The following is a 20,930-nucleotide window of genomic DNA, read 5'->3' on the forward strand; positions in this document are numbered from 1 at the left end:
CTTGTATGTGCTCCAATGTAGCAGTTCTGCCACCCTTGTGTTTCCGCTACTTGGAACACAAACAGTTGAATGCCACCCATTCAATTTACTTCAGGAGCTGAAACACCACCAGCAGCCAACTATAATCTAGCTTTCACAATGCTGCATGACTGTGGGGCTAGGCACAACTCGAATGCTATCCATAAATGTGCTGACAATATAACTATTGTTCTCAGAATTTCAGATGGTGACGGGAGGACATACAGGAGCAAGGTATATCAGCTATTTCAGCGGTGTAGCAACAATAACCTTGCACTCAACATCAGTAAGATCAAATAATTGATTCTGGACTTCAGACAGGGTAAGATGAGAGAGCACACACCAGTTCTCAAAGAGGGATCAGAAGTAGAAAGAGTGAGCAATTTCAAGTTCCTGAGTATCAACATCTTTGAGGACTTAACCTGGACCCAACATATGGATGCAGCTACAAAGAAGGCATGTGAGCAGCTATATTTCATTAGGAGTTTGAGGAGATTTGTTATGTCACCGAAGCCACTAGCAAATTTCTGCAGATGTAGCGAGTAAAACATTCTAACTGGCTGCATCACCGTCTGGTATATGGGGGGGGCGGGAAGGAGAGGGGTGGCTACTGCACAGAATTGAAATAAGCTGCAGACAGTTGTAAACCTAGTCAGTTCCATCATGGGCACTAGCCTCCATAGTATCCAGGACATCTTCAATGACTGATACCTCAAAAAGGCAGCATCAATCATTCAGGATCCCCATCAGCCAGGTCATGCCTTGTTCTCATTGCTACCATGAAGAAGGAGGTACAGAAGCCTGAAGGCACACACTCAATGATTTAAGAACAGCTTCTTCCTCTCTGCCATCCAAATTCTGAATATACATTGAACCCATGAATTCTACCTACTTTTTTATTTCTATTTTTGCACTGCATATTTAACTACTTAATCTATATACTTACTGTAATTCACATTTTTTCTCTATAATTATGTATTATTGCATTGTACTGCAGCCACAAAGACAGCAAATTTCATGACATATGCCTGTGACGTACAACCTCATTCTGATTCTAATGCCGTCTCCAAACAGCCAATCCTGACGCATTTCAAATTATAGTCGAAGATTTCAACTTGGCTTGTTTGAAGAAAACCGTACCCAGTTATCACCAGCGTATAACCTGTAGCACCAGAGATCCCAACATACTAGACCACTGCTATATTAAGATAAGGAATGCCTATCGTTCCTTGCCCAGACTGCATTTTGGTAAATCGGATCACTTGGCTGTCATTCTCCTACCTGCATACAGGCTAAAAAGCAAGGCTCCAGAGATTAGGACACCAAAGAGGTGGTCGCGGGAGGCAGAAGCGCAATTACGGGATTGCTTTGAGTCAGTGGACTGTCCCTTGTTCAAGCACTGATCTACGGATCTGAATCAATATACTATGGTTGTAACGAACTTTATTAAAACAGCCGTAAATCATTCAGTCTTCCCCAATCAGAAGCCTCAGATGAAACATGAGATCTGAAATCTGCTGAGGGCCAGCCCAGAGGTATTCAAATCTGGAAACCAAGAAAGCTACAAGAGGTGCAGTTACGCTCTCTGGAAAGCCACCTCATGGGTGAAGTGGAAATTCGGATCAAACTTGAATTAACGAGGGATGCTCGACAGCTGTGGCAGGCTTTGAATGCTATCATCACCTCCTACATAGTTAAACCAAACGAAATGCGAGACAGCAAGGCTTCACATCCTGATGAGGTCAATGCTTTCTCTGCTCACTTTGACCAGAGAACATGGAGGAACCATTGCAAACCCCCACATCCCCTGATGATCCTATGATCTTAGTCTCTGAAGCCAATGTGGGTTGTGCCTTCAGGAGCATCATTCTATGGAAAGCATCCAGACTGGGATGGGATACCTGGCCATGTACTAAAGAATTGTGGTGACCAACCGAATGATGTGTTCACTGAGATTATTAAACTCTCGTTTGGCAGTGTGTGGTACCCACCTGCTTTAAGCAGGCTTCAATTATGCTGGTGCCCAAGAAGGGCATGGTGACCTGCCTGAATGAATATCGCCCAGTTGCGCTTACATCTACAGTGATGAACAACACACAAAATGCTGCAGGAACTCAGCGGGCTAGGCAGCATCTACGGAAAAGAGTACAGTGGCTGTTTCGGGCCGAAACCCTTCGGCAGGATTGGAGAAGAAAAGCTAGGAGTAGATTTTAAAAGTGGGGGGAGAGGAGAGAGAAATACCAGGTGATAGGTGAAATCTGGAGGGTAAGGGATGAAGTAAAGAGCTAGGACGTTGATTGGTGAAAAAAACAGAAGGCCATGGAAGAAGGAAAAAAGGGGGAGGAGCACCAGAGGGAGGTGATGGTTGGGCAAGGAGATAAGGTGAGAGAGGGAAAAGGGGATGAAAAAGGGTGAAGGAGGGGAGGTGGGGGCATTATTGGAAGTTTGAGAAATCAATGTTCATGCCATCAGGTTGGAGGCTACCCAAACAGAATATAAGGTGTTGTTCCTCTAACCTAAGTGTGGCCTCATCGTGACAGCAGAGGAAGCCATGGATGCATTCGTGAAGAAAGCACGGCAGCACCTCTACTTCCTTAGGAGTCTGCGGAGATTCGGCATGACATCTAAAACAAAGACAAACTTCTATAGATGCATAGCGGAGAGTATATTGACTGGCTGCATCACAGCCTGGTATGGAAACACCAATACCCTTGAACAGAAAATCCTCCAAAATGTAGTGGATTCAGCAGAGTACATCACGAGTTAGGCCCTCCCAACCATTACTATTGAGCACATCTCCATGAACTGCTCTTGTAGGAAGGCAGCATCCATCATCAGAGATCCTCACCACCTGGGTCATGCACTCTTCTCACTGCTGCCATTGGGTACAAGGTACAAGAGCCTCAGGACTTGCACCACCTGGTTCAAGAACAGTTATTAATCCTCAACCATGAGGCTCTTGAATAAAAGGGGATAACTACACTCACTTGCCCTATTACTGAAATGTTCCCACAGCCAATGATGCCACTTTTTAGGACTCTATATCTCATTATCTCATGTTCTTGTTATTTATTGCTATTTATTTAATTTTGTATTTGCAAAGTTTGTTGGTTTCTGCAGTTTAAATGATATTTCACTGATCCTGTTAGTTACTATTCTAAAGACTTGCAAAGTTTACCCACAAGAAAATGAATGTCAGGGTTGTATATGGTGGCATATATACACTTTGATAATAAAATTCATCTTTGAACTTTATTGAACTTTTAACCAAACTTCTCGTAAATGTTAAAATCAAACCTACATTCACTACTTCCACTGGCAGCTCGTTACACACTGTCACTAACCTCTTGAGTGAAGAACTTCCCCCTCATGTTCCCTTAAACTTCATCTATACCACTCAATTTTGTATACCTCTGTCAAATCTCCCCTCATTCTCCTTCACTCAATGGGATAAAATCCTAACCAATTCAACCTTTCCCTATAACTCAGGTCCTTAAGATATGGCAATATCCTTGTAAATTTTCTCTGTACTATGTCAATCATATTGATATCTTTCTTGTGAGCAGGTAGCTAGGACTGTACACAATACTCCAAATTAGGCCGCTCCATCATCTTGCTCAACTTCAACATAGCATCCCAAATCCTAACTCAATATTTTCATTCATGAAGGACCATGTGCCAGAAGTTCTCTTTACAACCTTATCTAGCTATGATGCCCCTTTCAAGGAATTATGGATCTGTATTCCCAGATGCCTCTGTCCTACCACATTCCTCAGTGCCCTACACTTCATTTTGTTAGTCCTACCTTAATTTGTCCTCCCAAAGTGCAACACCTCATAACTGCCTGCATTAAATTCCGTTTACCATTTTTTTTCCCATTTTACCAGCTGGTCCAGATCCCACTGCAAGCTTTGGTAGCCTTCTTCGCTGTCCACTATGCCCCCAATCTTATTGTTATCTGCTGATCCAGTTTACCACATTACCATCCAGATCAGTGATATAGATGACAAACAACAAAAGACCCAGCGCCGATCTCCACGTTACATCACTATCACAGTCAGAGAGGCAACCATATACTATCACTCTATGGCTTCTCCCATGAAGCCAATGTCAAAGCCCATTTGCTACCTCATCCTGAATGCCAAGTGACTGAACCTCTTGACCACCCTCTGATGTACAACCTTGCTAAAGTCCATGTACTGTAAACTACATCCACCTTCTTTCCTTCAACAACTTCCCTGGTAACTTCATTGAAAAACTCATTATGATGAAACTCTACAATCTACCACACAGAAAGTCATGTTGACTATCCCTAATCAGTCCCTGTCGATTCAAATACTTACAGTGGCACGCAAAATGTTTGGGCACCCCAGTCAAAATTTCTATTACTGCGAATAGCTAAGCGAGTAAAAGATGACCTGATTTCCAAAAGGCATAAAGTTAAAGATGACATATTTCTTTCATATTTTAAGCAAGTTTACTTTTTTATTTCCATCTTTTACAGTTTCAAAATAACAAAAAAGGAAAAGGGCCCGAAGCAAAAGTTTGGGCACCCTGCATGGTCAGTACTTTAGTAACACCCCCTTTGGCAAGTATCACAGCTTGTAAACACTTTCTATAGCCAGCTAAGAGTCCTTCAATTCTTGTTTGGGGAATTTTTGCCCATTCTTCCTTGCAAAAGGTTTCCAGTTCTGTGAGATTCTTGGGCCGTCTTGCATGCACTGCTTTTTTGAGGTCGATCCACAGATTTTCGGGGGACTGTGAGGTCCATGGCAAAACCTTCAGCTTGCGCCTCTTGAGGTAGTCCATTGTGGATTTTGAGGTGTGTTTAGGATCATTATCCTGTTGTAGAAGCCATCCTCTTTTCACCTTCAGCTTTTTTACAGACGGTGTGATGTTTGCTTCTAGAACTTGCTGGTATTTAATTGAATTCATTCTTCCCTCAACCAGTAAATGTTCCCCGTGCCACTGGCTGCAACACAAGCCCAAAGCATGATTGATCCATCCCCGTGCTTAACAGTTACAGAGATGTTCTTTTCATGAAATTCTGCACCTTTTTTTCTCCAAACATACCTTTGCTCATTGCGGCGAATAAGTTCTATTTTAACTTCATCAGTTCACAGGACTTGTTTCCAAAATGCATCAGGCTTGTTTAGATGTTCCATTGCAAACTTCTGATGCTGAATTTTGTGGTGAGGACGCAGGAAAGGTTTTCTTCTGATGACCCTTCCATGAAGGTCATATTTGTGCAGGTGTCGCTGCACAGTAGAACAGTGCACCACCACTCCAGAGTCTGCTAAATCTTCCTGAAGGTCTTTTGCAGTCAAACGGGGGTTTTGATTTGCCTTTCTAGCAATCCTACGAGCAGTTCTCTCAAAAAGTTTTCTCGGTCTTCCAGACCTCAACTTGACCTCCACCGTTCCTGTTAACTGCCATTTCTTAATTACATTACAAACTGAGGAAACAGCTACCTGAAAACGCTTTGCTATCTTCTTATAGCTTTCTCCTGCTTGGTGGGCATCATTTATTTTAATTTTCAGAGTACTAGACAGCTGCTTAGGGGAGCCCATGGCTGCTGATTGTTGCGGCAACATTTGAGAAGGCAGGGAATTTATAAAGCTTTGAAATTTGCATCACCTGGCCTTTCCTAATGATGATTGTGAACAAGCCATAGCCCTAACAAGCTAATTAAGGTCTGAGACCTTGGTAAAAGATATCTGAGAGCTCAAATCTCTTGAGGTGCCCAAACTTTTGCATGATGCTTCTTTCCTTTTTCTCCACTCTAAAATTGTACAAAACAAAAATAATACACTTATCTCGCTTAAAATGTTGAAAAGAATGTTTCATCTTTAACATTATGACTTTTCGAGATCAGACTTAACTATTCACAGTAACAGAAATTTTGACCAGGGTACCCAACTTTTAAATGCCACTGTATATATCTGGTCCTTTAGAATACTTTCCAATAGCTTACCCACTACTGACATCAGGCTCACTGGTCTATAATTTCCCTGCTCATTCTTAGAACCTTTCTTAAACAACAAACAACATTAGCTATCTCCAAATCTCCAGCACCTCACCTGTGGCTAAGAATGTTTTAAATACCTCTGCTAGGAACCCCTAAGTTTCTGCACTAGCCTCCCATAACTCCAAGGAAACATCTTATCAAGCCCTATAGATATATCCACCTTAAGTTGCCTCAAGACAGCAAGCATCTCACTCTCTGAAATCCGTATAGGACCCATGACCTCACTGCTGTTTTGCCTCATTTCTACAGACTCTGTGTCTGTATACCAAGTAAATACAGATGATTAAAAATCCATTTATCGTCTCCCACATCTATTTCAGCTCTGTGCACAGTTGACCACACTGATGTTCAAAAGGACCAATTTTGTCCCTTGCTATCCTTTTGCTTTTAATAGAAGCCCTTGGGATTCTCCTTCACTCGGTCTGCCAGAGCAACCTTATGCCTTCTTTTAACCCTTCTGACTTCCCTCTTAAGTGTTCTCCTGCATTTCCTACACACCTCAAGTACTTCATTTGTTCCTTGCTGCCTATACCATGCTATGCACCTTTCCCTTCGTCCTAGCCAAGCCTCAATATCTCTCGAAGACCAAGGTTCCCTAAGCCTGTTACTTTTGCCTTTTATTGTGACAGAAACATACAAACTCTGTGCCCTAAAAATTTTACTTTTGAAGGTCTTCCATTTACCAAGTTCCTAACCAATGGTGACCCCCATAATTCTGATAGAAGGAAACTTGGTGATTACAATGCCATTGAATGTCAAGGATAGGTAGCTTGGCTCTCTCCAATAAGAGATGGTTATTCCATGGCAAATTTGTGACACAAATGCTGTCACTTGCCTGAATAATGCTAAAGCAGAAAAAATCAGAATAGACAGTTTAGAGAGATACTGTTACAGACAGAATGTGCAAATTCCACGTTGACAGCACCCATGATTAGAATCGAACCCAGGTTATTGAAGCTGTGAAACTTTTCTTCACAACTTAAACCTTCAAAGTTGAAGAATTATTTTATGAGGAAAGGTTTCCTGGCTCCAGTTTTAGTTCATTTTCAGGAACAATACTTTATATTTCAATTATTTTTGGTAGCTATCCTTTGGGAGTAGTACAGAAACACTCACAGCTATCCAGTTTTAAATTTCTCAGCATTATAATGATTTCTTAAGATCCAAAATGAATGATCTCACACAATTAACTTCTATGTGTCACTTATTCCATTTCTATTCTTATATTATATAAAAGGAAATTCTCATTTCTTTTTATGCAAGACACTGCAGTTTCTAATTTACGCGTAAGTGCTGATGTCAATTGCCATAACATTAAGAAGCTGAGAGCAACCTCTGACATCCAAAAATTAGGTTAAAGGCAATAATCATGAAGTTACAGTCAGTAATATCTCACTCTTCCACCCACATTCAATGTTCAAAGTTCAAAGTAAATATATTATCAAAGTACAAATATGTCACTATATACAAAATATGAGTAATGCCCTGGTAAAGGTTTCACTGATAATGTGGTAGGGTATTTCATGTAATGGTTTCCTGTAGAAGCAGTGTTGTGTTCTGCTTGTAGTGTTTGCATTACCATTAAAGATAAGGGATGCTTAGGAAAGTTGTGTCATCCAGTCAGGATGGTGCAATTGAGAGAAGGTTCTAGAGAACGCTGGGAGAGAGGTTTTGTGACGGACACTGAGGTGAGTCAAGGTCTTTTCTCGGTGAGAGATGGAGAGAGAAGAAGCTCGAGAGAACCAGCTACAAGATTCAATATAGTAGAAATGCGTGATCTGATTGAGTCCAAGGGGGGAAAATTGTACTGGGGATCAGTGAATAAGAGTCGGTGGCCTGAGTATGTCGGACACAACGGCTATTGGAAGATTTTACCTCCAACCTGTGCACATTTGACTGTTTAATTATGATGGGCCCTTTTATTTTTTTTCTTTTCTTTAATAACTGTTTGGTTAAGCTAATATTCATAAATATAATTTCTTTATAATTGTATGCAGTCCACGGGAGCATTAATTTATACAGTATTCACACAAATCGGGGTTCTGGTGGGCAAAACATTCTAACCTCATGGGTCATATGTACCCTTGGTGTATGGAGTCTGAGAGAGGTGGTTTTCTCATCGCTGATAGATAGATAGATATACTTTATTGATGTCGAGGGAAATTGTGTTTTGTTACAGCTGCACCAACCAAGAATAAAGCATAAATATAGCAATACAAAAACCACAAACAATCAAACAACAATATGCAAACTATACCAGATGGAAATAAGACCGGGACCAGCCTATTGGCTCAGGGTGTCTGACCCTCCACGGGAGGAGCTGCAAAGTTCGATGGCCACAGGCAGGAACAACCTCCCATGACGCCCAGTGTTGTATCTCGGTGGAATATGGCCAGAGTCCAATAGTAAAAAGTTCAACACCCGGACTACAATCACGTTCCTCAATCGTAATATGACCAGAATTGCACCATCCGTTGTTAACCAGAACAGAAAGCCCCCAACTCCTTTACGCTTACCGCTCTCAGTGAACTTCCAGTCAGCCCGAACGGTCTGGAAGCCCTTCATGGAAAAGTTTTGGTCGGGTATGTCCTCGTGTAGCCCCATTTCAGTAAAACCCATAACACTGCACTCCCGATATGTTCTCTGACTCCTGGCTAGTGCTGTCAACTCGTCCGTTTTATTACCCACTGAACTCCTCTTTTCCATAGGTCTCTGTTGTCTCGACCCGGTCCTCTTTCCTCGCCTTTGTGATCCCCCTCTGCATCCTCTGTGTCTTTTCCTCCAGATTTCAGCAGGGGTGTCCGTCACTCAGTTCGCTAAACCGGTCGGCATAAGCGCAATCAGCAGGTCCCTGGAATAAACAATGCGAGCATACTGCTGCCCCACTAATGAGACATGTCCGAATGATGCCAGTGGCTGTTAGCAAGGGGCTAATGAGCCGCAATTCTAGATGTCCAGTAAAAAGGGATTTCACATATATGTATATGTCTTGTATATGGTGACCTATATCACTGAAATTTTGTTTTCTTGAAGGCATACACAGTAAGTCCAATAACCATAATAGATTCAATGAAAGACTAACCCAACAGGGCAGACAACTAGTGTGCAAATTAAATCCCAGTATATATAAATATTTTTTGAAATCACAGAACTGACCAAAAGCACAACATTTTGTTCATTTGTTTTTAAGAGTCATAATTTATTGACTGAATTTTTAAACAGAATATTAAGCCATATTTATTTCTGAATACCTGGTTTGCACTTGGAATCTAATTTTGTATTTGAAGCCCAACTGTCTCTGAATAATTATTTCCAATTCCACATTTAAGTTTATGATATTTTAGATTCTATCTTAACATCATGCTTAAGAACCAATCTTTCATTCATTGTAAGATGTTTCAAAACTTATTTAAAGGCCAGAGTTTTGCACTTCCTGGTTTGGGTGAGCAGTTAGGGACAAGGATCACAACTCCTTAAGTTTTAAGATTGCTATAGATGAGGCTAAGTACGGATGGTACATTAGAATATTAAATTGGAGCAAAGTGAATTACGAGAGTATTAGGCAAGAACTACGGGGAATTAATTTGAAACAGCTGTTGTTGGGGAAGTCCACATCCAACATGTAGAGGGTGTTAAAAGACCAAAGCACAGAGTACAGAACAGGTGTGTCTCAGTCACAAGGAAGAACAAGAGTTAATCCTCGAAACACTATACTGGTGAGTCTCAGATCAGTGCTAGGAAAGTTAGTGGAAAGAATTATTAGGGGTAGGATTTATGAGCATTTGGAGAATCATGGCCTAATTAGGGAGAGCCAGCATAATTTTGTGCAAGGAAGGTCATGACTCACTGACTTGAGTTTTTTAACAAGGAGACAAGGGTAATCGATGAAAGTAGAGCTGTGGATGTTGCTTACATAGATTTTAGAAATGCATTTGACAACGTCCCTCATGGGAGGCTCATCCAGAAGGTTAAGATGCATGGGATCCATGGCGAATTGGTTTTTTGGATTCTGAACTGGATTGCCCAGTGGTCGATCGGACTTATTCTAGCTGAAGGTCTGTGATAAGTGGTGTTCCGCATGGATCTGTAACGGGACCTTTGCTGTTTGTGATGTATATAAATGGCCTGGATGAAAGTGTAGATGGATGGTTTGTGATACTTATTCACTTCTTGATTTTTCTTTCGCTAAGCTTGCTTTCTAAATAGCAGCTGCCACTTGAAAGATCATAATCAGATGCAAGTAAACTTCTAACTACCAGTTTGTTAAGTTGCTGGTCACAAATGGAAGTCAGACTTTAACACTTGAAATTAGAAAGCAGTATTCAGCTTGAAATTAAAGGAAGCACTCTGCCACAGCTTTGCAAACAAACTCTGTAGATAACGAGACATTCAGTCTGTAGAAGCAGATGCAAGCTCACTACATCTGCTTTATTATTGCTTAGGATGCAGTACAAGTCAGGGGGGTTGTTTCACTTGGGTTGACAAGCTGACTTCAAAGTTGCTTAGTTCAAGGAAGCTTGCAGAACAGAAAGATAATATAACTTAGAATATCAATAACTGATGTGTTGATGGTTAAAAGGTTTATGTACTCAGAGAGGTTAGCTTTATGGCATTAATTCTGAACTGTGAACATTAAGCTGAGGTCTGCATCTCCAAAGATGCTTTCAGGCCTTTTGTGTTAAAAGGATATCTGTGGAAATATCATATGCTTCTGGTCACATAAATAGAGAAAAGGAGTATAAACATAGAGAGAAGTTCAGGCTTTTAAGGAATAGGGTAAAGAACATTGAGAAGCCATGAAAGGAACGAGAGGTGAACAGGATCCATTCCTCCTGCTTCGGTTTCTGTGATGGATGATTCATTTGTCTGCATCATTGGTAAGTCTTTTTAGTTTATAGAAATTGTAGCCCTGTTTTGGAAGTCAGAATCAGGTTTATGGTAAATGTCATGAAATTTGTTGTTTTGCGGTGGCTGTATACTACAATACATAATAATTAAAAAACTGTAAATTACAGTAAATATATATATTAAAAGAGTTAAAAAATAGTGAGGTAGTGCTCTGAATGTCCATTCAGAAATGTGATGGCAGAGGGGAAGAAGCTATTGCTGAATCATTGAGCATGTGCCTTCAGTTCCAGTACCTCCTCCCTGATGGTAGCAAAGAGAAGAGGGCATACCCTGGGTGATGGGGGTCCTTAATAATGGATCCTGCCTTTTTGAGGCATCGTTCCTTGAAGATTTCCTGGATGCTGGGGAGGTTAATGCCCATGAGGGAACTGACTGAGTTTACAACTTTCTGCAGCTTATTTCAATCCTGTGCAGGGCCTCCCACTGCCGGCCGCCTTATTAGACGGTGATACAGCTAGTTAGAATGCTCTCCATGGTACATCTGTAGAAACTTGCAAGTGTCTTTGGTAACATAAAAATCTCCTCAAACTCCAAATAAAATATTGCAGCTGTTCCTTGTAACTGCATTGATATGTTGGGCCCAGTATATATCCTCAGAGATGCTGACACCCAGGAACTTGAAATTGCTCACTCTTTCCACTTCGGATCTCTCAATGAGGACTAGCGTGTGTTCCCTTGTCTTACCCTTTCCGAAGTCCACAATCAAATCTTTGACCTTACTGACATTGAGTACAAGGTTTATGCTGCAACACCACTCAACCAGCTGATCTATCTCACTTCTGTACTTCTCGTCACCTTCTGAAATTTCACCAACAACAGTTGTGTTGTCAGCAAATTTATAGATGCCAGCTGAGCTCTGCCTAACCACACAGTCATGGGGTAGAGAGAGTAGAGCAGTCAGCTAAGCACACATCCTTGAGGAGTGTCAGTGTTGACTTTCAGCAAGGCAGAGATGTTATTTCCTAGCCACCCAGACTGCAGTCTTTCAGTGAGGAAGTCCAGGATCCAGCTGCAGAGGGAGACAGAGAGACCCAGGTTTTGGAGTTTCTGACCGGAACTGTAGGAATGATTGTTAAACACTGAGCTGTAGTCAATAAACAACAACATGACATAAGTATTAGTAGTGTCCAAGTGATCCAAGGCCGCGTGAAGTCAATGAGATCGCATCCACTGTAAACTTATTGTGCCAATAGGAAAGCTGCAGTGTTTTCAGGTCCTTGCTTAGGCAGGAGTTGACTCTAGATATAACCAACATTTCAAAGCAATTCATCACCACACAAGTGAAGGCTACTAGATGACAGTCATTACGGCAGCTCACCTACTCTTGGGCACTGGTATGGTTGTTGCCTTTTTGATGTAGGTGATAACTTTTGACTGTAGCAATGAGAGATTGAAAGTGTCTTTGAATACACCCACCAGTTGGTTGGCACAACTCACAGCCCTATCATGTACACAGGTAGACAGGTCTACCAGGGCCTGTTGCCTTACAAGAGTTCATCCTCTAGAAGGACGATCTGACTTTCCGGTTGAGTGAACTCGGCGTTTTTTCCTTGGAGAGACAGAGGATGAGAGGTGACCTGATAGAGGTGTATAGCATGATGATAGGCATTGATCGTGTGGATAGTCAGAGGCTTTTTCCCAGGGCTAAAATGGCTAGCAATGAGAGGGCACAGTTTTAAGGTGCTTGGAAGTAAGTACAGAGGAGATATCAGGGGTAAGTTTTTTACGCTGAGGATGGTGAGAGCGTGGAATGGGCTACCAGCGATGGTGGTGGAGGAGGATACGATAAGGTCTTTTAAGAGACTCCTGGACAGGTAAATGGAGCTCAGAAAAATAGAGGGCTATGGGTAACCCTTGGTAAGGACTGGAACACATAACTAGATTGCCACACATCTAGCCCTCAGCAGACTACGAATGTCCTGGCTCATCCACGGGTTTTAGTTCAGGTAGGTACGGTATGTTCTTGTAGGTACACACTCATCCACAGAAGTTTTAATGAAGTCAGTGACCACTGTGGTGTACTCATTCAGACTCAAAGATGAATTTCTGAATACTGTCCAGTCCACCAACTCAAAGCAATCCTTTCTCCTTTGTGACTTAGACACTATTAATACTTCATGTTTAAGAAATAGTTTGTGCTTCAGAAATGGTTTGTAATTTTGGAACGTTTTGTGTTGTTTCATGATTCAAGATAATGACACAATGATTCAAGATAAGATAGAAATACTGTGAGAATTAGAAAATGTTCAAGATAAAATCATAAGACATAAGATATAGGAGCAGAAGTAGGCTATTCGGCCCATCGAGTCTGCTCTGCAATTCAATCAAGGACTGATCCAATTCTTCTAGTCACCCCACTCCCCTGCCTTCTTCCCCCCATACCCTTCGATGCCCTGGCTAATCAAGAACCTATCTATCTCTGCCTTAAATGCACCCAATGACTTAGCCTCCACAGCCTCTCGTGGCAACAAATTCCACAGATTTACCACCCTCTGACTAAAGTAATTTCTCTGCATCTGTTCTAAATGTACGTCCTTCACTCCTGAAGTCATGCCCTCTTGTCCTAGACTCCCCTACCTTGGGAAATAACTTTGCAATATCTAATCTGTTTGGCCTTTTAACATTTGGAATGTTTCTACGAGATCCTCCCTCATTCTCCTGAACTCCAGGGAATACACCTCAAGAGCTGCCAGATGTTTCTCATACGGTAACCCTTTCATTCCTGGAATCATTCTCGTGAATCTTCTCTGAACCCAATCCAATGTCAATATATCCTTTCTAAAACAAGGAGCCCAAAACTGTACATAATACTCCATATGATCCCACAAGTGCCTTATAGAGCCTCAACGTCACATCCCCGCTCTTATATTCTATACCTCTTGAAATGACTGCCAACATTGCATTCACCTTCTTCACCACCGACTCAACCTTGAGGTTAATCTTTAGGGTATCCTGCACAAGGACTCCCAAGTCCCTTTGTATCTCTGCATTTTGAATTCACTCCCCGTCTAAACAATAGTCTGCCTGTTTATTTTTTCAAGCAAAGTATATGACCATACACTTTCCAACATTGTATTTCATTTGTAACTTCTTTGCCCATTCCCCTAAACTATCTAAGTCTCTCTGCAGGCTTTCTGTTTCCTCAACACTAGCTACTCCTCCATCTACCTTTTGTATTATCGGCAAATTTAGCCACAAATCCATTAATCCCATAGTACAAATCATTGACATACATCATAAAAAGCAGCAGTTCCAACACTGACCCCTGTGGAACTCCACTGGTAACCATCAGCCAGCCAGAATACGATCCCTTTATTCCCACTCTCTGGTTTCTGCCGATCAGCCAATACTCCACCCATGCTAGTAACTTCCCTGTAATTCCATGGGCTCTTATCTTGCTAAGCAGCCTCATGTATGGCATCCTGTCAAATGCCTTCTGAAAATCTAAATACACCACATCTACTGAATCTCCTTTGTCTACCCTGCTTGTAATTTCCTCAAAAAATTGCAGTAGATTAGTCAGGCAGGATTTTCCTTTCAGGAAACCATGCTGCTTTTGGCCTATCTTGTCATGTGCCTCCAGGTATTCCATAATCTCATCCCTAACAATCGATTCCAACAACTTCCCAATCACTGATGTCAGGCTAACATGTCTATAGTTTCCTTTCTGCTGCCTCCCACCCTTCTTAAATAGCTGAGTAACATTTGCAATGTTACAGTCATCTGGTACAATGCCAGAATCTATCGATTCTTGAAAGATCATTGTTAGTGCCTCCGCAATCTTTTCAGCAGCTTCCTTCAGAACCCAAAGGTGCATTCCATCAGGCCCAGAAGATTTATCCACCCTCAGACCATTAAGCTTCTTCAGCACTATCTCAGTCGTAATTTTCACTGTACATACTTCACCTCCCTGACACGCTTAAATGTCTGGTATACTGCAGATGCCTTCCACTGTGAAGACTGATGCAAAGTACGAATTCAGTTCCTCTGCCATCTCCGTGTCTCTCATTACAATATCTCCAGCGTCATTTTTTATTGGTCCTATATCTACGCTCAACTCCCTTTTACACTTTATATATTTAAAAAAAACTTTTAGTATCTTCTTTGATATGAGTTGCCAGCTTCCTTCCATTCAAAGATTTCTCTTACTTGGAATTTTTCTGTCTTGTACTATCCCTCATTTTTCGCAGAAACTCCAACCATTACTGCTCTGCTGTCCTTCCTGCTAGTGTCACTTTCCAGGCAACTTTGGCCAGTTCTCACTTTCTCACTGTGTTTACCCCGAGAAAGACTACCATAACCATGAAGCCTTGAGCGGGCACCTGTGTGCGCATGAGTGTACGTGCCGATTTTTTTCCACAAATTGTTTTTGGCGATTCTGCTCAGTGAAACTATACTGTACATACATTATTTCTACTTCATATAGGCTGTGTATTTATCGTATCATTCCTGCTTTTACTATATGTTAGTTTTATTTTAGGTTTTATGTGTTACTTGGTATGATTTGGTAGGTTCTTTTTTGGGTCTGGGAAAGCTCAAAAATTTTCCCATATAAATTAATGGTAATTGCTTCTTCGCTTTACGCCATTTCGGCACGAAAGGTTTCATAGGAACACTGTACCTTAGCGGAGGAAATACGGGACAAGGGCAGTCCCTATGGGACAAACTAACTTAGCCCAATATACAGGATGTCCCGGTTAATACGGGACAGTTGGCAACCCAATATCGCTGATTCACTGGGAGCCCTGGGCTTGTTTTCCTGCAACAAGACGGTCCCATCGAGGGGTGATGGGAGACGGCGATACTCAAAGGGGGTTCCTTATGTCCAGTCTATTCCGCAATTTAGTTCTCGTTGCATTCACTGCAGAATACCCCGCTTTGCAAAGATATGATGTTGGAAATGGAAGCAACGTTTTCAGTGCTTTTGTGGCTATCTCAGGGTATTCAGCCTTGACTTTGATCCAGAATGCCGGCAGAGATGTTATGTCAAACATACTTTTCAGCCCACCGTCATTTGCGAGCTCGAGGAGTTGATCTTCTTCCGGGCTGACATGGATGATTCACCAGCGACATTCACAAATGGGTCATGGACCCATTCCTTTGCACGTCTTGGGTCATTTGCGGTTGGGAAGTAACACTCGAATACTATCGGCAGCGAAGTTAGGTGATCGCGCACCAGCTGTGAGAAAGACGGTGCAGCCTCAATCTTTCCCAAAATCCCAGCTAATGTTGGGAACATGTCAAATATGCCTCTGTCCACTCGCCGATCCCACGTTCCAGTTTGGCTTTGAAACCAGACACTTCATCTGCCAACTTGAAGACAGTTGTCATTCTCCCCTGAAGTGACAAATTGAGTTCATTGAGCAGGTTGAAGATGTCACACAGATAAGCAAGTTTTGCTATCCACTCCTCGTCACTGAAGTGTGCTGCCAGTGGTGACTTTTTCCCTGAAAGAAATTTCTTAACTCAAAAACCCTGGCCAGGGCTCTCCCCTTTGATAGCCACCTGACTTCAATGTGTAAGAGAAGGCATTTGTGCTCTGTATTCATTTCCTCGCAAAGCTGCTCAAACAGACGTGAGTTTAAGGGCTTTTGCTTTGATGTGATTGGTAACTTCAACAACATCACTCAATACGCTGTTAAGATCAGGTGACGTTTTTCGGCTAGCTAGCATTTCCCTGTGTATGACACGGTGTGTAGACTGGCATTCAGGAGTAACCTCTTTGACTCGGGTAGTGAAACCAGACAGCCGTCCAGTCACAGCTGCAGCCCCGTCTGTGCATATTCCAAATCAGAATAACCAGTCCAGTTTGCCTGACATGTAGTCATTCAAAGACTTGAATAGTTCTGCTCCAGTTGTGTTAGTTGGCAGCGGCAGTGCACACATTATCCTTGTGCATATCGTCTTGAAATATATATCGCACATAAACCAGCAGCATTGCCTTGTTGTCGACATCGGTAGACTCATCGACATGGGTAGCATACCATGGTGACTCGTTAAGCCATTCCAACAGCTGTGCTATGTCATCGATTCTCCTTGAAACTGTGGTAACTGAAAGAGAAACCTGTGCCATCTTGTTAGCTGCAGCTTCTCCCAACAGTTCACGGCACATGTCCTTGGCAGCAAGCAGAATCAATTCTTCACCAACAGTGAAAGGTTTCTAATATGGCCAGCCACTAAGTACGACGCTCTCAGAGCAGCAGCATTTGTGGAGGCGGTGGCTCTCAGTACTTGCTTCTGTCCCGCTTGCTCACTTTTTTTCCACTCAAAAAAAACTCCAACGGGTTTTTCTTTAAGTGCAGGGTGCTTGGACTCAAGGTGCCGAAGCAGTTTTGAGGGCTTCATTGCCTCATTAGACAGCTTGTCTCCACATATCACACACAGGGGACTTGGAGTGTGCGAGTCACTGGTCGCAATAAAGCCATATTTTATGTACGACTCGTCGTATTTTCTGTTGAAGGAAGCTTTCTTTTTTTTGCAGTCTCTGCCTCATCTGTCTGCATGTTATCATCATCGTTAGGCCTTTTATGTCCTCTTCCAAAGAAATTCTCATACTCATACTGGCTGATGACCTCCGGCGTGGGTGATGTCCGGCATGGGTAATGACCAGGCGTGCATTATGATCTCGCGTGCGTTCAAGCTCAACAGTGGGCGTGACAGGGAATGAGGAAAGGTGCAGCTGACCCACATCGCTTCATATCGCCAAAGCATATCGTTTCCTCGCGGCCCAGTAGCACATGCTTTGCTGCCCGGTGGTTGGGGACCACTGCTGTAACTCATGCCACTGGCTGAGATTATGCCTCATCTCCTGTCTGTCCTTTCTATCACCTCTGTTGCACACCAGCTTTGATTTATTTTCCCTTTCCTCAGCCCTATCACCCCGGTTCCCATCCCCTTGCCAATTTAGTTTAAACCCTCCCTAACAGCTCTATTAAACCTGTTTGCTAAGATACTGGACCTTTCAGGGTTCAGGTGTAACTTGTCCTTTTTGTACAGGTTGTACCTCCCCCAGAAGAGGCCCCAATGATCCAAGAACCCGAAGTCCTGCCCCCTACACCAGTCTCTCGGCCACACATTAATATGCCTGATCATGCTATTCTTGCACTCATTAGCATGTGGCACAGGCAGCAATCTCAAGATTACTACCCTGGAGGTCCTGCTTTTCAGTTTCCTACCCAACTCCCTGAATTCTCTCTTCAGGAACTCCTCCCTTTTTCTACCTATGTCATTGGTGCCAATGTGTACCAAAACTTCTGGCTGTTTACCCTCTCCCTTTAGAATACTCTGCACCCGATCGGAGACATCATATACCCCGACACCTGAGAGGCAACACACCATGCAGGTATCTCTATTAGGCTGACAGACCTCCTGTCTGTTCCCCTCACTTTGGAATCCCCTATGACTACCATCTTCTTCTCTGCCTTCTGCACCGCAGAACCAGGCTCAGTGCCACAGACCCAATCACTGTGGTCGTCCTCTGTCAGGTCACCCTCCTCAACAGCATCCAAAACATGATAATGATTACTGAGGGGGATGGCCACAGGGGTGCTCTATACTACCTGAGCTCTTCCTATCCCTTCCCTGACAGTCACCCACTTTTCTAACTCCTGCAGCCTTGGGGTGACTAACTCCTTGTAGCTCCTATCTATCGTCTGCTCACTTTCCCCAGTAAGCTGTAGGTCATCAAGCCACAGCTCCAGATCCCTAACACGGTCTCTCAGGAGCTGCATCTCGGTGCATCTGGTGCAGATGTGGCCATCTGGGAGACTGGTAGATTCCCTGGATTCCCACATTTGACACCCAGAGCAAAGTACTAACCCTACAGACATGCTCATTATTCCTCTTAAAAAAAAGGAAAGAGAAAAAAGACAAAGTCCACTCACCCACTTACCTCGCTGAAGCCCGAATGAGCCAAAGCCCTAACACCCTGCCTCAGATCACTCCATCGATGATCGCTCCTCAAGGCAGTGTCTCCCTTTTATGCCTGAACCTTCCCTGCTATCTAACTCACGAATGGTGCTCCAGTTATAGCCACTGATAGGCCACATACAATGGACAAACGCTCTCGAAGCTCCCTTTTTAAATAACCGCCGCCAACCAGCGAAAAATCCCTCTTGGTAAAGCTCTGTTGACGCCGCTGATAGGTCACGTACAATGGATAAACGCTCTCGAAGCTCCATTTTTAAATAACCACTGCCGACCTGTGAGAAATCCCTCTTGGTAAAGCTCTGTTGACTTGTTTTAAATGTGCTTTAAGAACGTGTAGATTTAAATGTATATCACCGTAAAAATGAACTGTGTTTTAAATTACTTTATTAGCTGGAAGTATCTTCTCATTGATAAGGAGAGGGAACCCACCACTCGAATAGTGGGTATTGCCAGCTAAACTTGCCATGGAGAATAACAGGGAAGTAAACTAGCTTTTGAAGTTTGAGTAGCTACAGTATAACCTCCCTTTAGTAAGAGTATTTCATAGCCATCTGGAAAAAATGAGTATCATATTGTATCGTACATCTATACTTTTCGACAATAAAATAATCCTTTGAACCTTAGAGAGTTCGAGAGTATTTATATCCGATAGGGCTTGAGGTTTTTGTTTGAGTTTAGAACTTCACAGTCAGCAAACCCAATACCATCACAGTGTTAATAAGTTTGCAGGTGATACGAAGATAGGTGGTATTGTGGATAGAATAGAATGGCAAATGGCAAAGTATACAATGCAGAATGCTGAAATAAGTGGTGATATTTAGAAACTACAATCAATGCCATAAATACAATGGCATAGTTCTATAGTATGATACCTCTATAACTGATGACAATGTCTGACAGTTATGCATGAAATTAACATATATTCAGCTATCCTGACCTTAAGTGCATACTTTGTGGTTTTGACTTGAACTCTTTGAGACTGTTCGGGTTTTCCAGCATACTTCTATATCCTCCTCTCACATAAGATGGGCTAGAAGATTAACTGACTATTGTAAATTACGCTTTTGTTTTGTAGATTGCAAGGGAATCAATGACAAATAATTTATGCACATGTAAGAGAATGCAAATGCAGGGAAATAAAGTGAGGTGGAAATTGGATACATTGCAGTATCAATATATCAAATCTTAAATTTAAATATGTTTCTTATTGAAGGGAATATTCAAGATCATTTTTACTAGTGGTTACACATACAGGAATATGCTTCTGAACAACTGATCTTAATCTTGATCAGATCTTTGCTAAAAATGTTTCCACATGCTTAATAGCCAGTAAGTCCCACTGATGATCTAGGTACTTTGTTCTAGTCAAATGAGACTTACACTGGAAATCTTCAAAACTCATTGTGGTTCCATTGTCATCGTTATTCTGAGTTTAACTAAGACCAAGCAAGTTAAATATTGTCTTTAAAGTCCTTTAAGATGACTTGAGGTTGTTAAAAAAGTTAATATAAATGTAGCTTTTTTTTACAAGCAATATTTAATAACATACATAAAACATATAAACCCAATCAAATGATACGAGAACAAAAAAAGGAAATAACTTATTTGCTTGATCCAGTAAATTGATTTATTATTGCCACATGTACAGAGGTACAGTGAAAATTTTCTTGACTTGCCTACCGTTCAGAGTTTCAATTCATTACAAAAGTACATTGCGGTTGTACATGATAAACAAAAACAGACTGTAGAATACGAGGGGTGATTGATAAGTTTGTGGCCTAAGGTAAAAGGAGTCAATTTTAGAAAACCTAGCACGTGTATTTTTCCTACATTTACACACTTAGTCCAGCAGTCGTGGAGCATACGGATCCCTTCTTTGTAGAAGCCAGTGTCTTGGACCCCCAGAAGTGGTCCACAGCAGGGTGATTGATAAGTTTGTGGCCTAACGTAGAAGATGAGCTATTAACTTCAAACTTTCTGCATTTTCACTCAAAGAGCTGAACTGCACGTGCATGTAACGAGAGCTGTACAACTCATCTCCTTCTAC

The 20,930-nt window shown here is 42.1% G+C and overlaps 1 protein-coding gene across 3 annotated transcripts in view; it reads right to left on the bottom strand.

The window, feature by feature from the left end:
* The window catches only part of fyco1a (FYVE and coiled-coil domain autophagy adaptor 1a), a 244,449-nt gene that overhangs the window by 152,887 nt on the left and 70,632 nt on the right, over positions 1-20,930 (bottom strand). The gene's annotated exons all lie outside the window — the stretch shown is intronic.

This window comes from Mobula hypostoma, chromosome 17, assembly GCF_963921235.1.
Source record: "Mobula hypostoma chromosome 17, sMobHyp1.1, whole genome shotgun sequence".
NCBI classification, from domain to species: Eukaryota; Metazoa; Chordata; class Chondrichthyes; order Myliobatiformes; family Myliobatidae; genus Mobula; species Mobula hypostoma.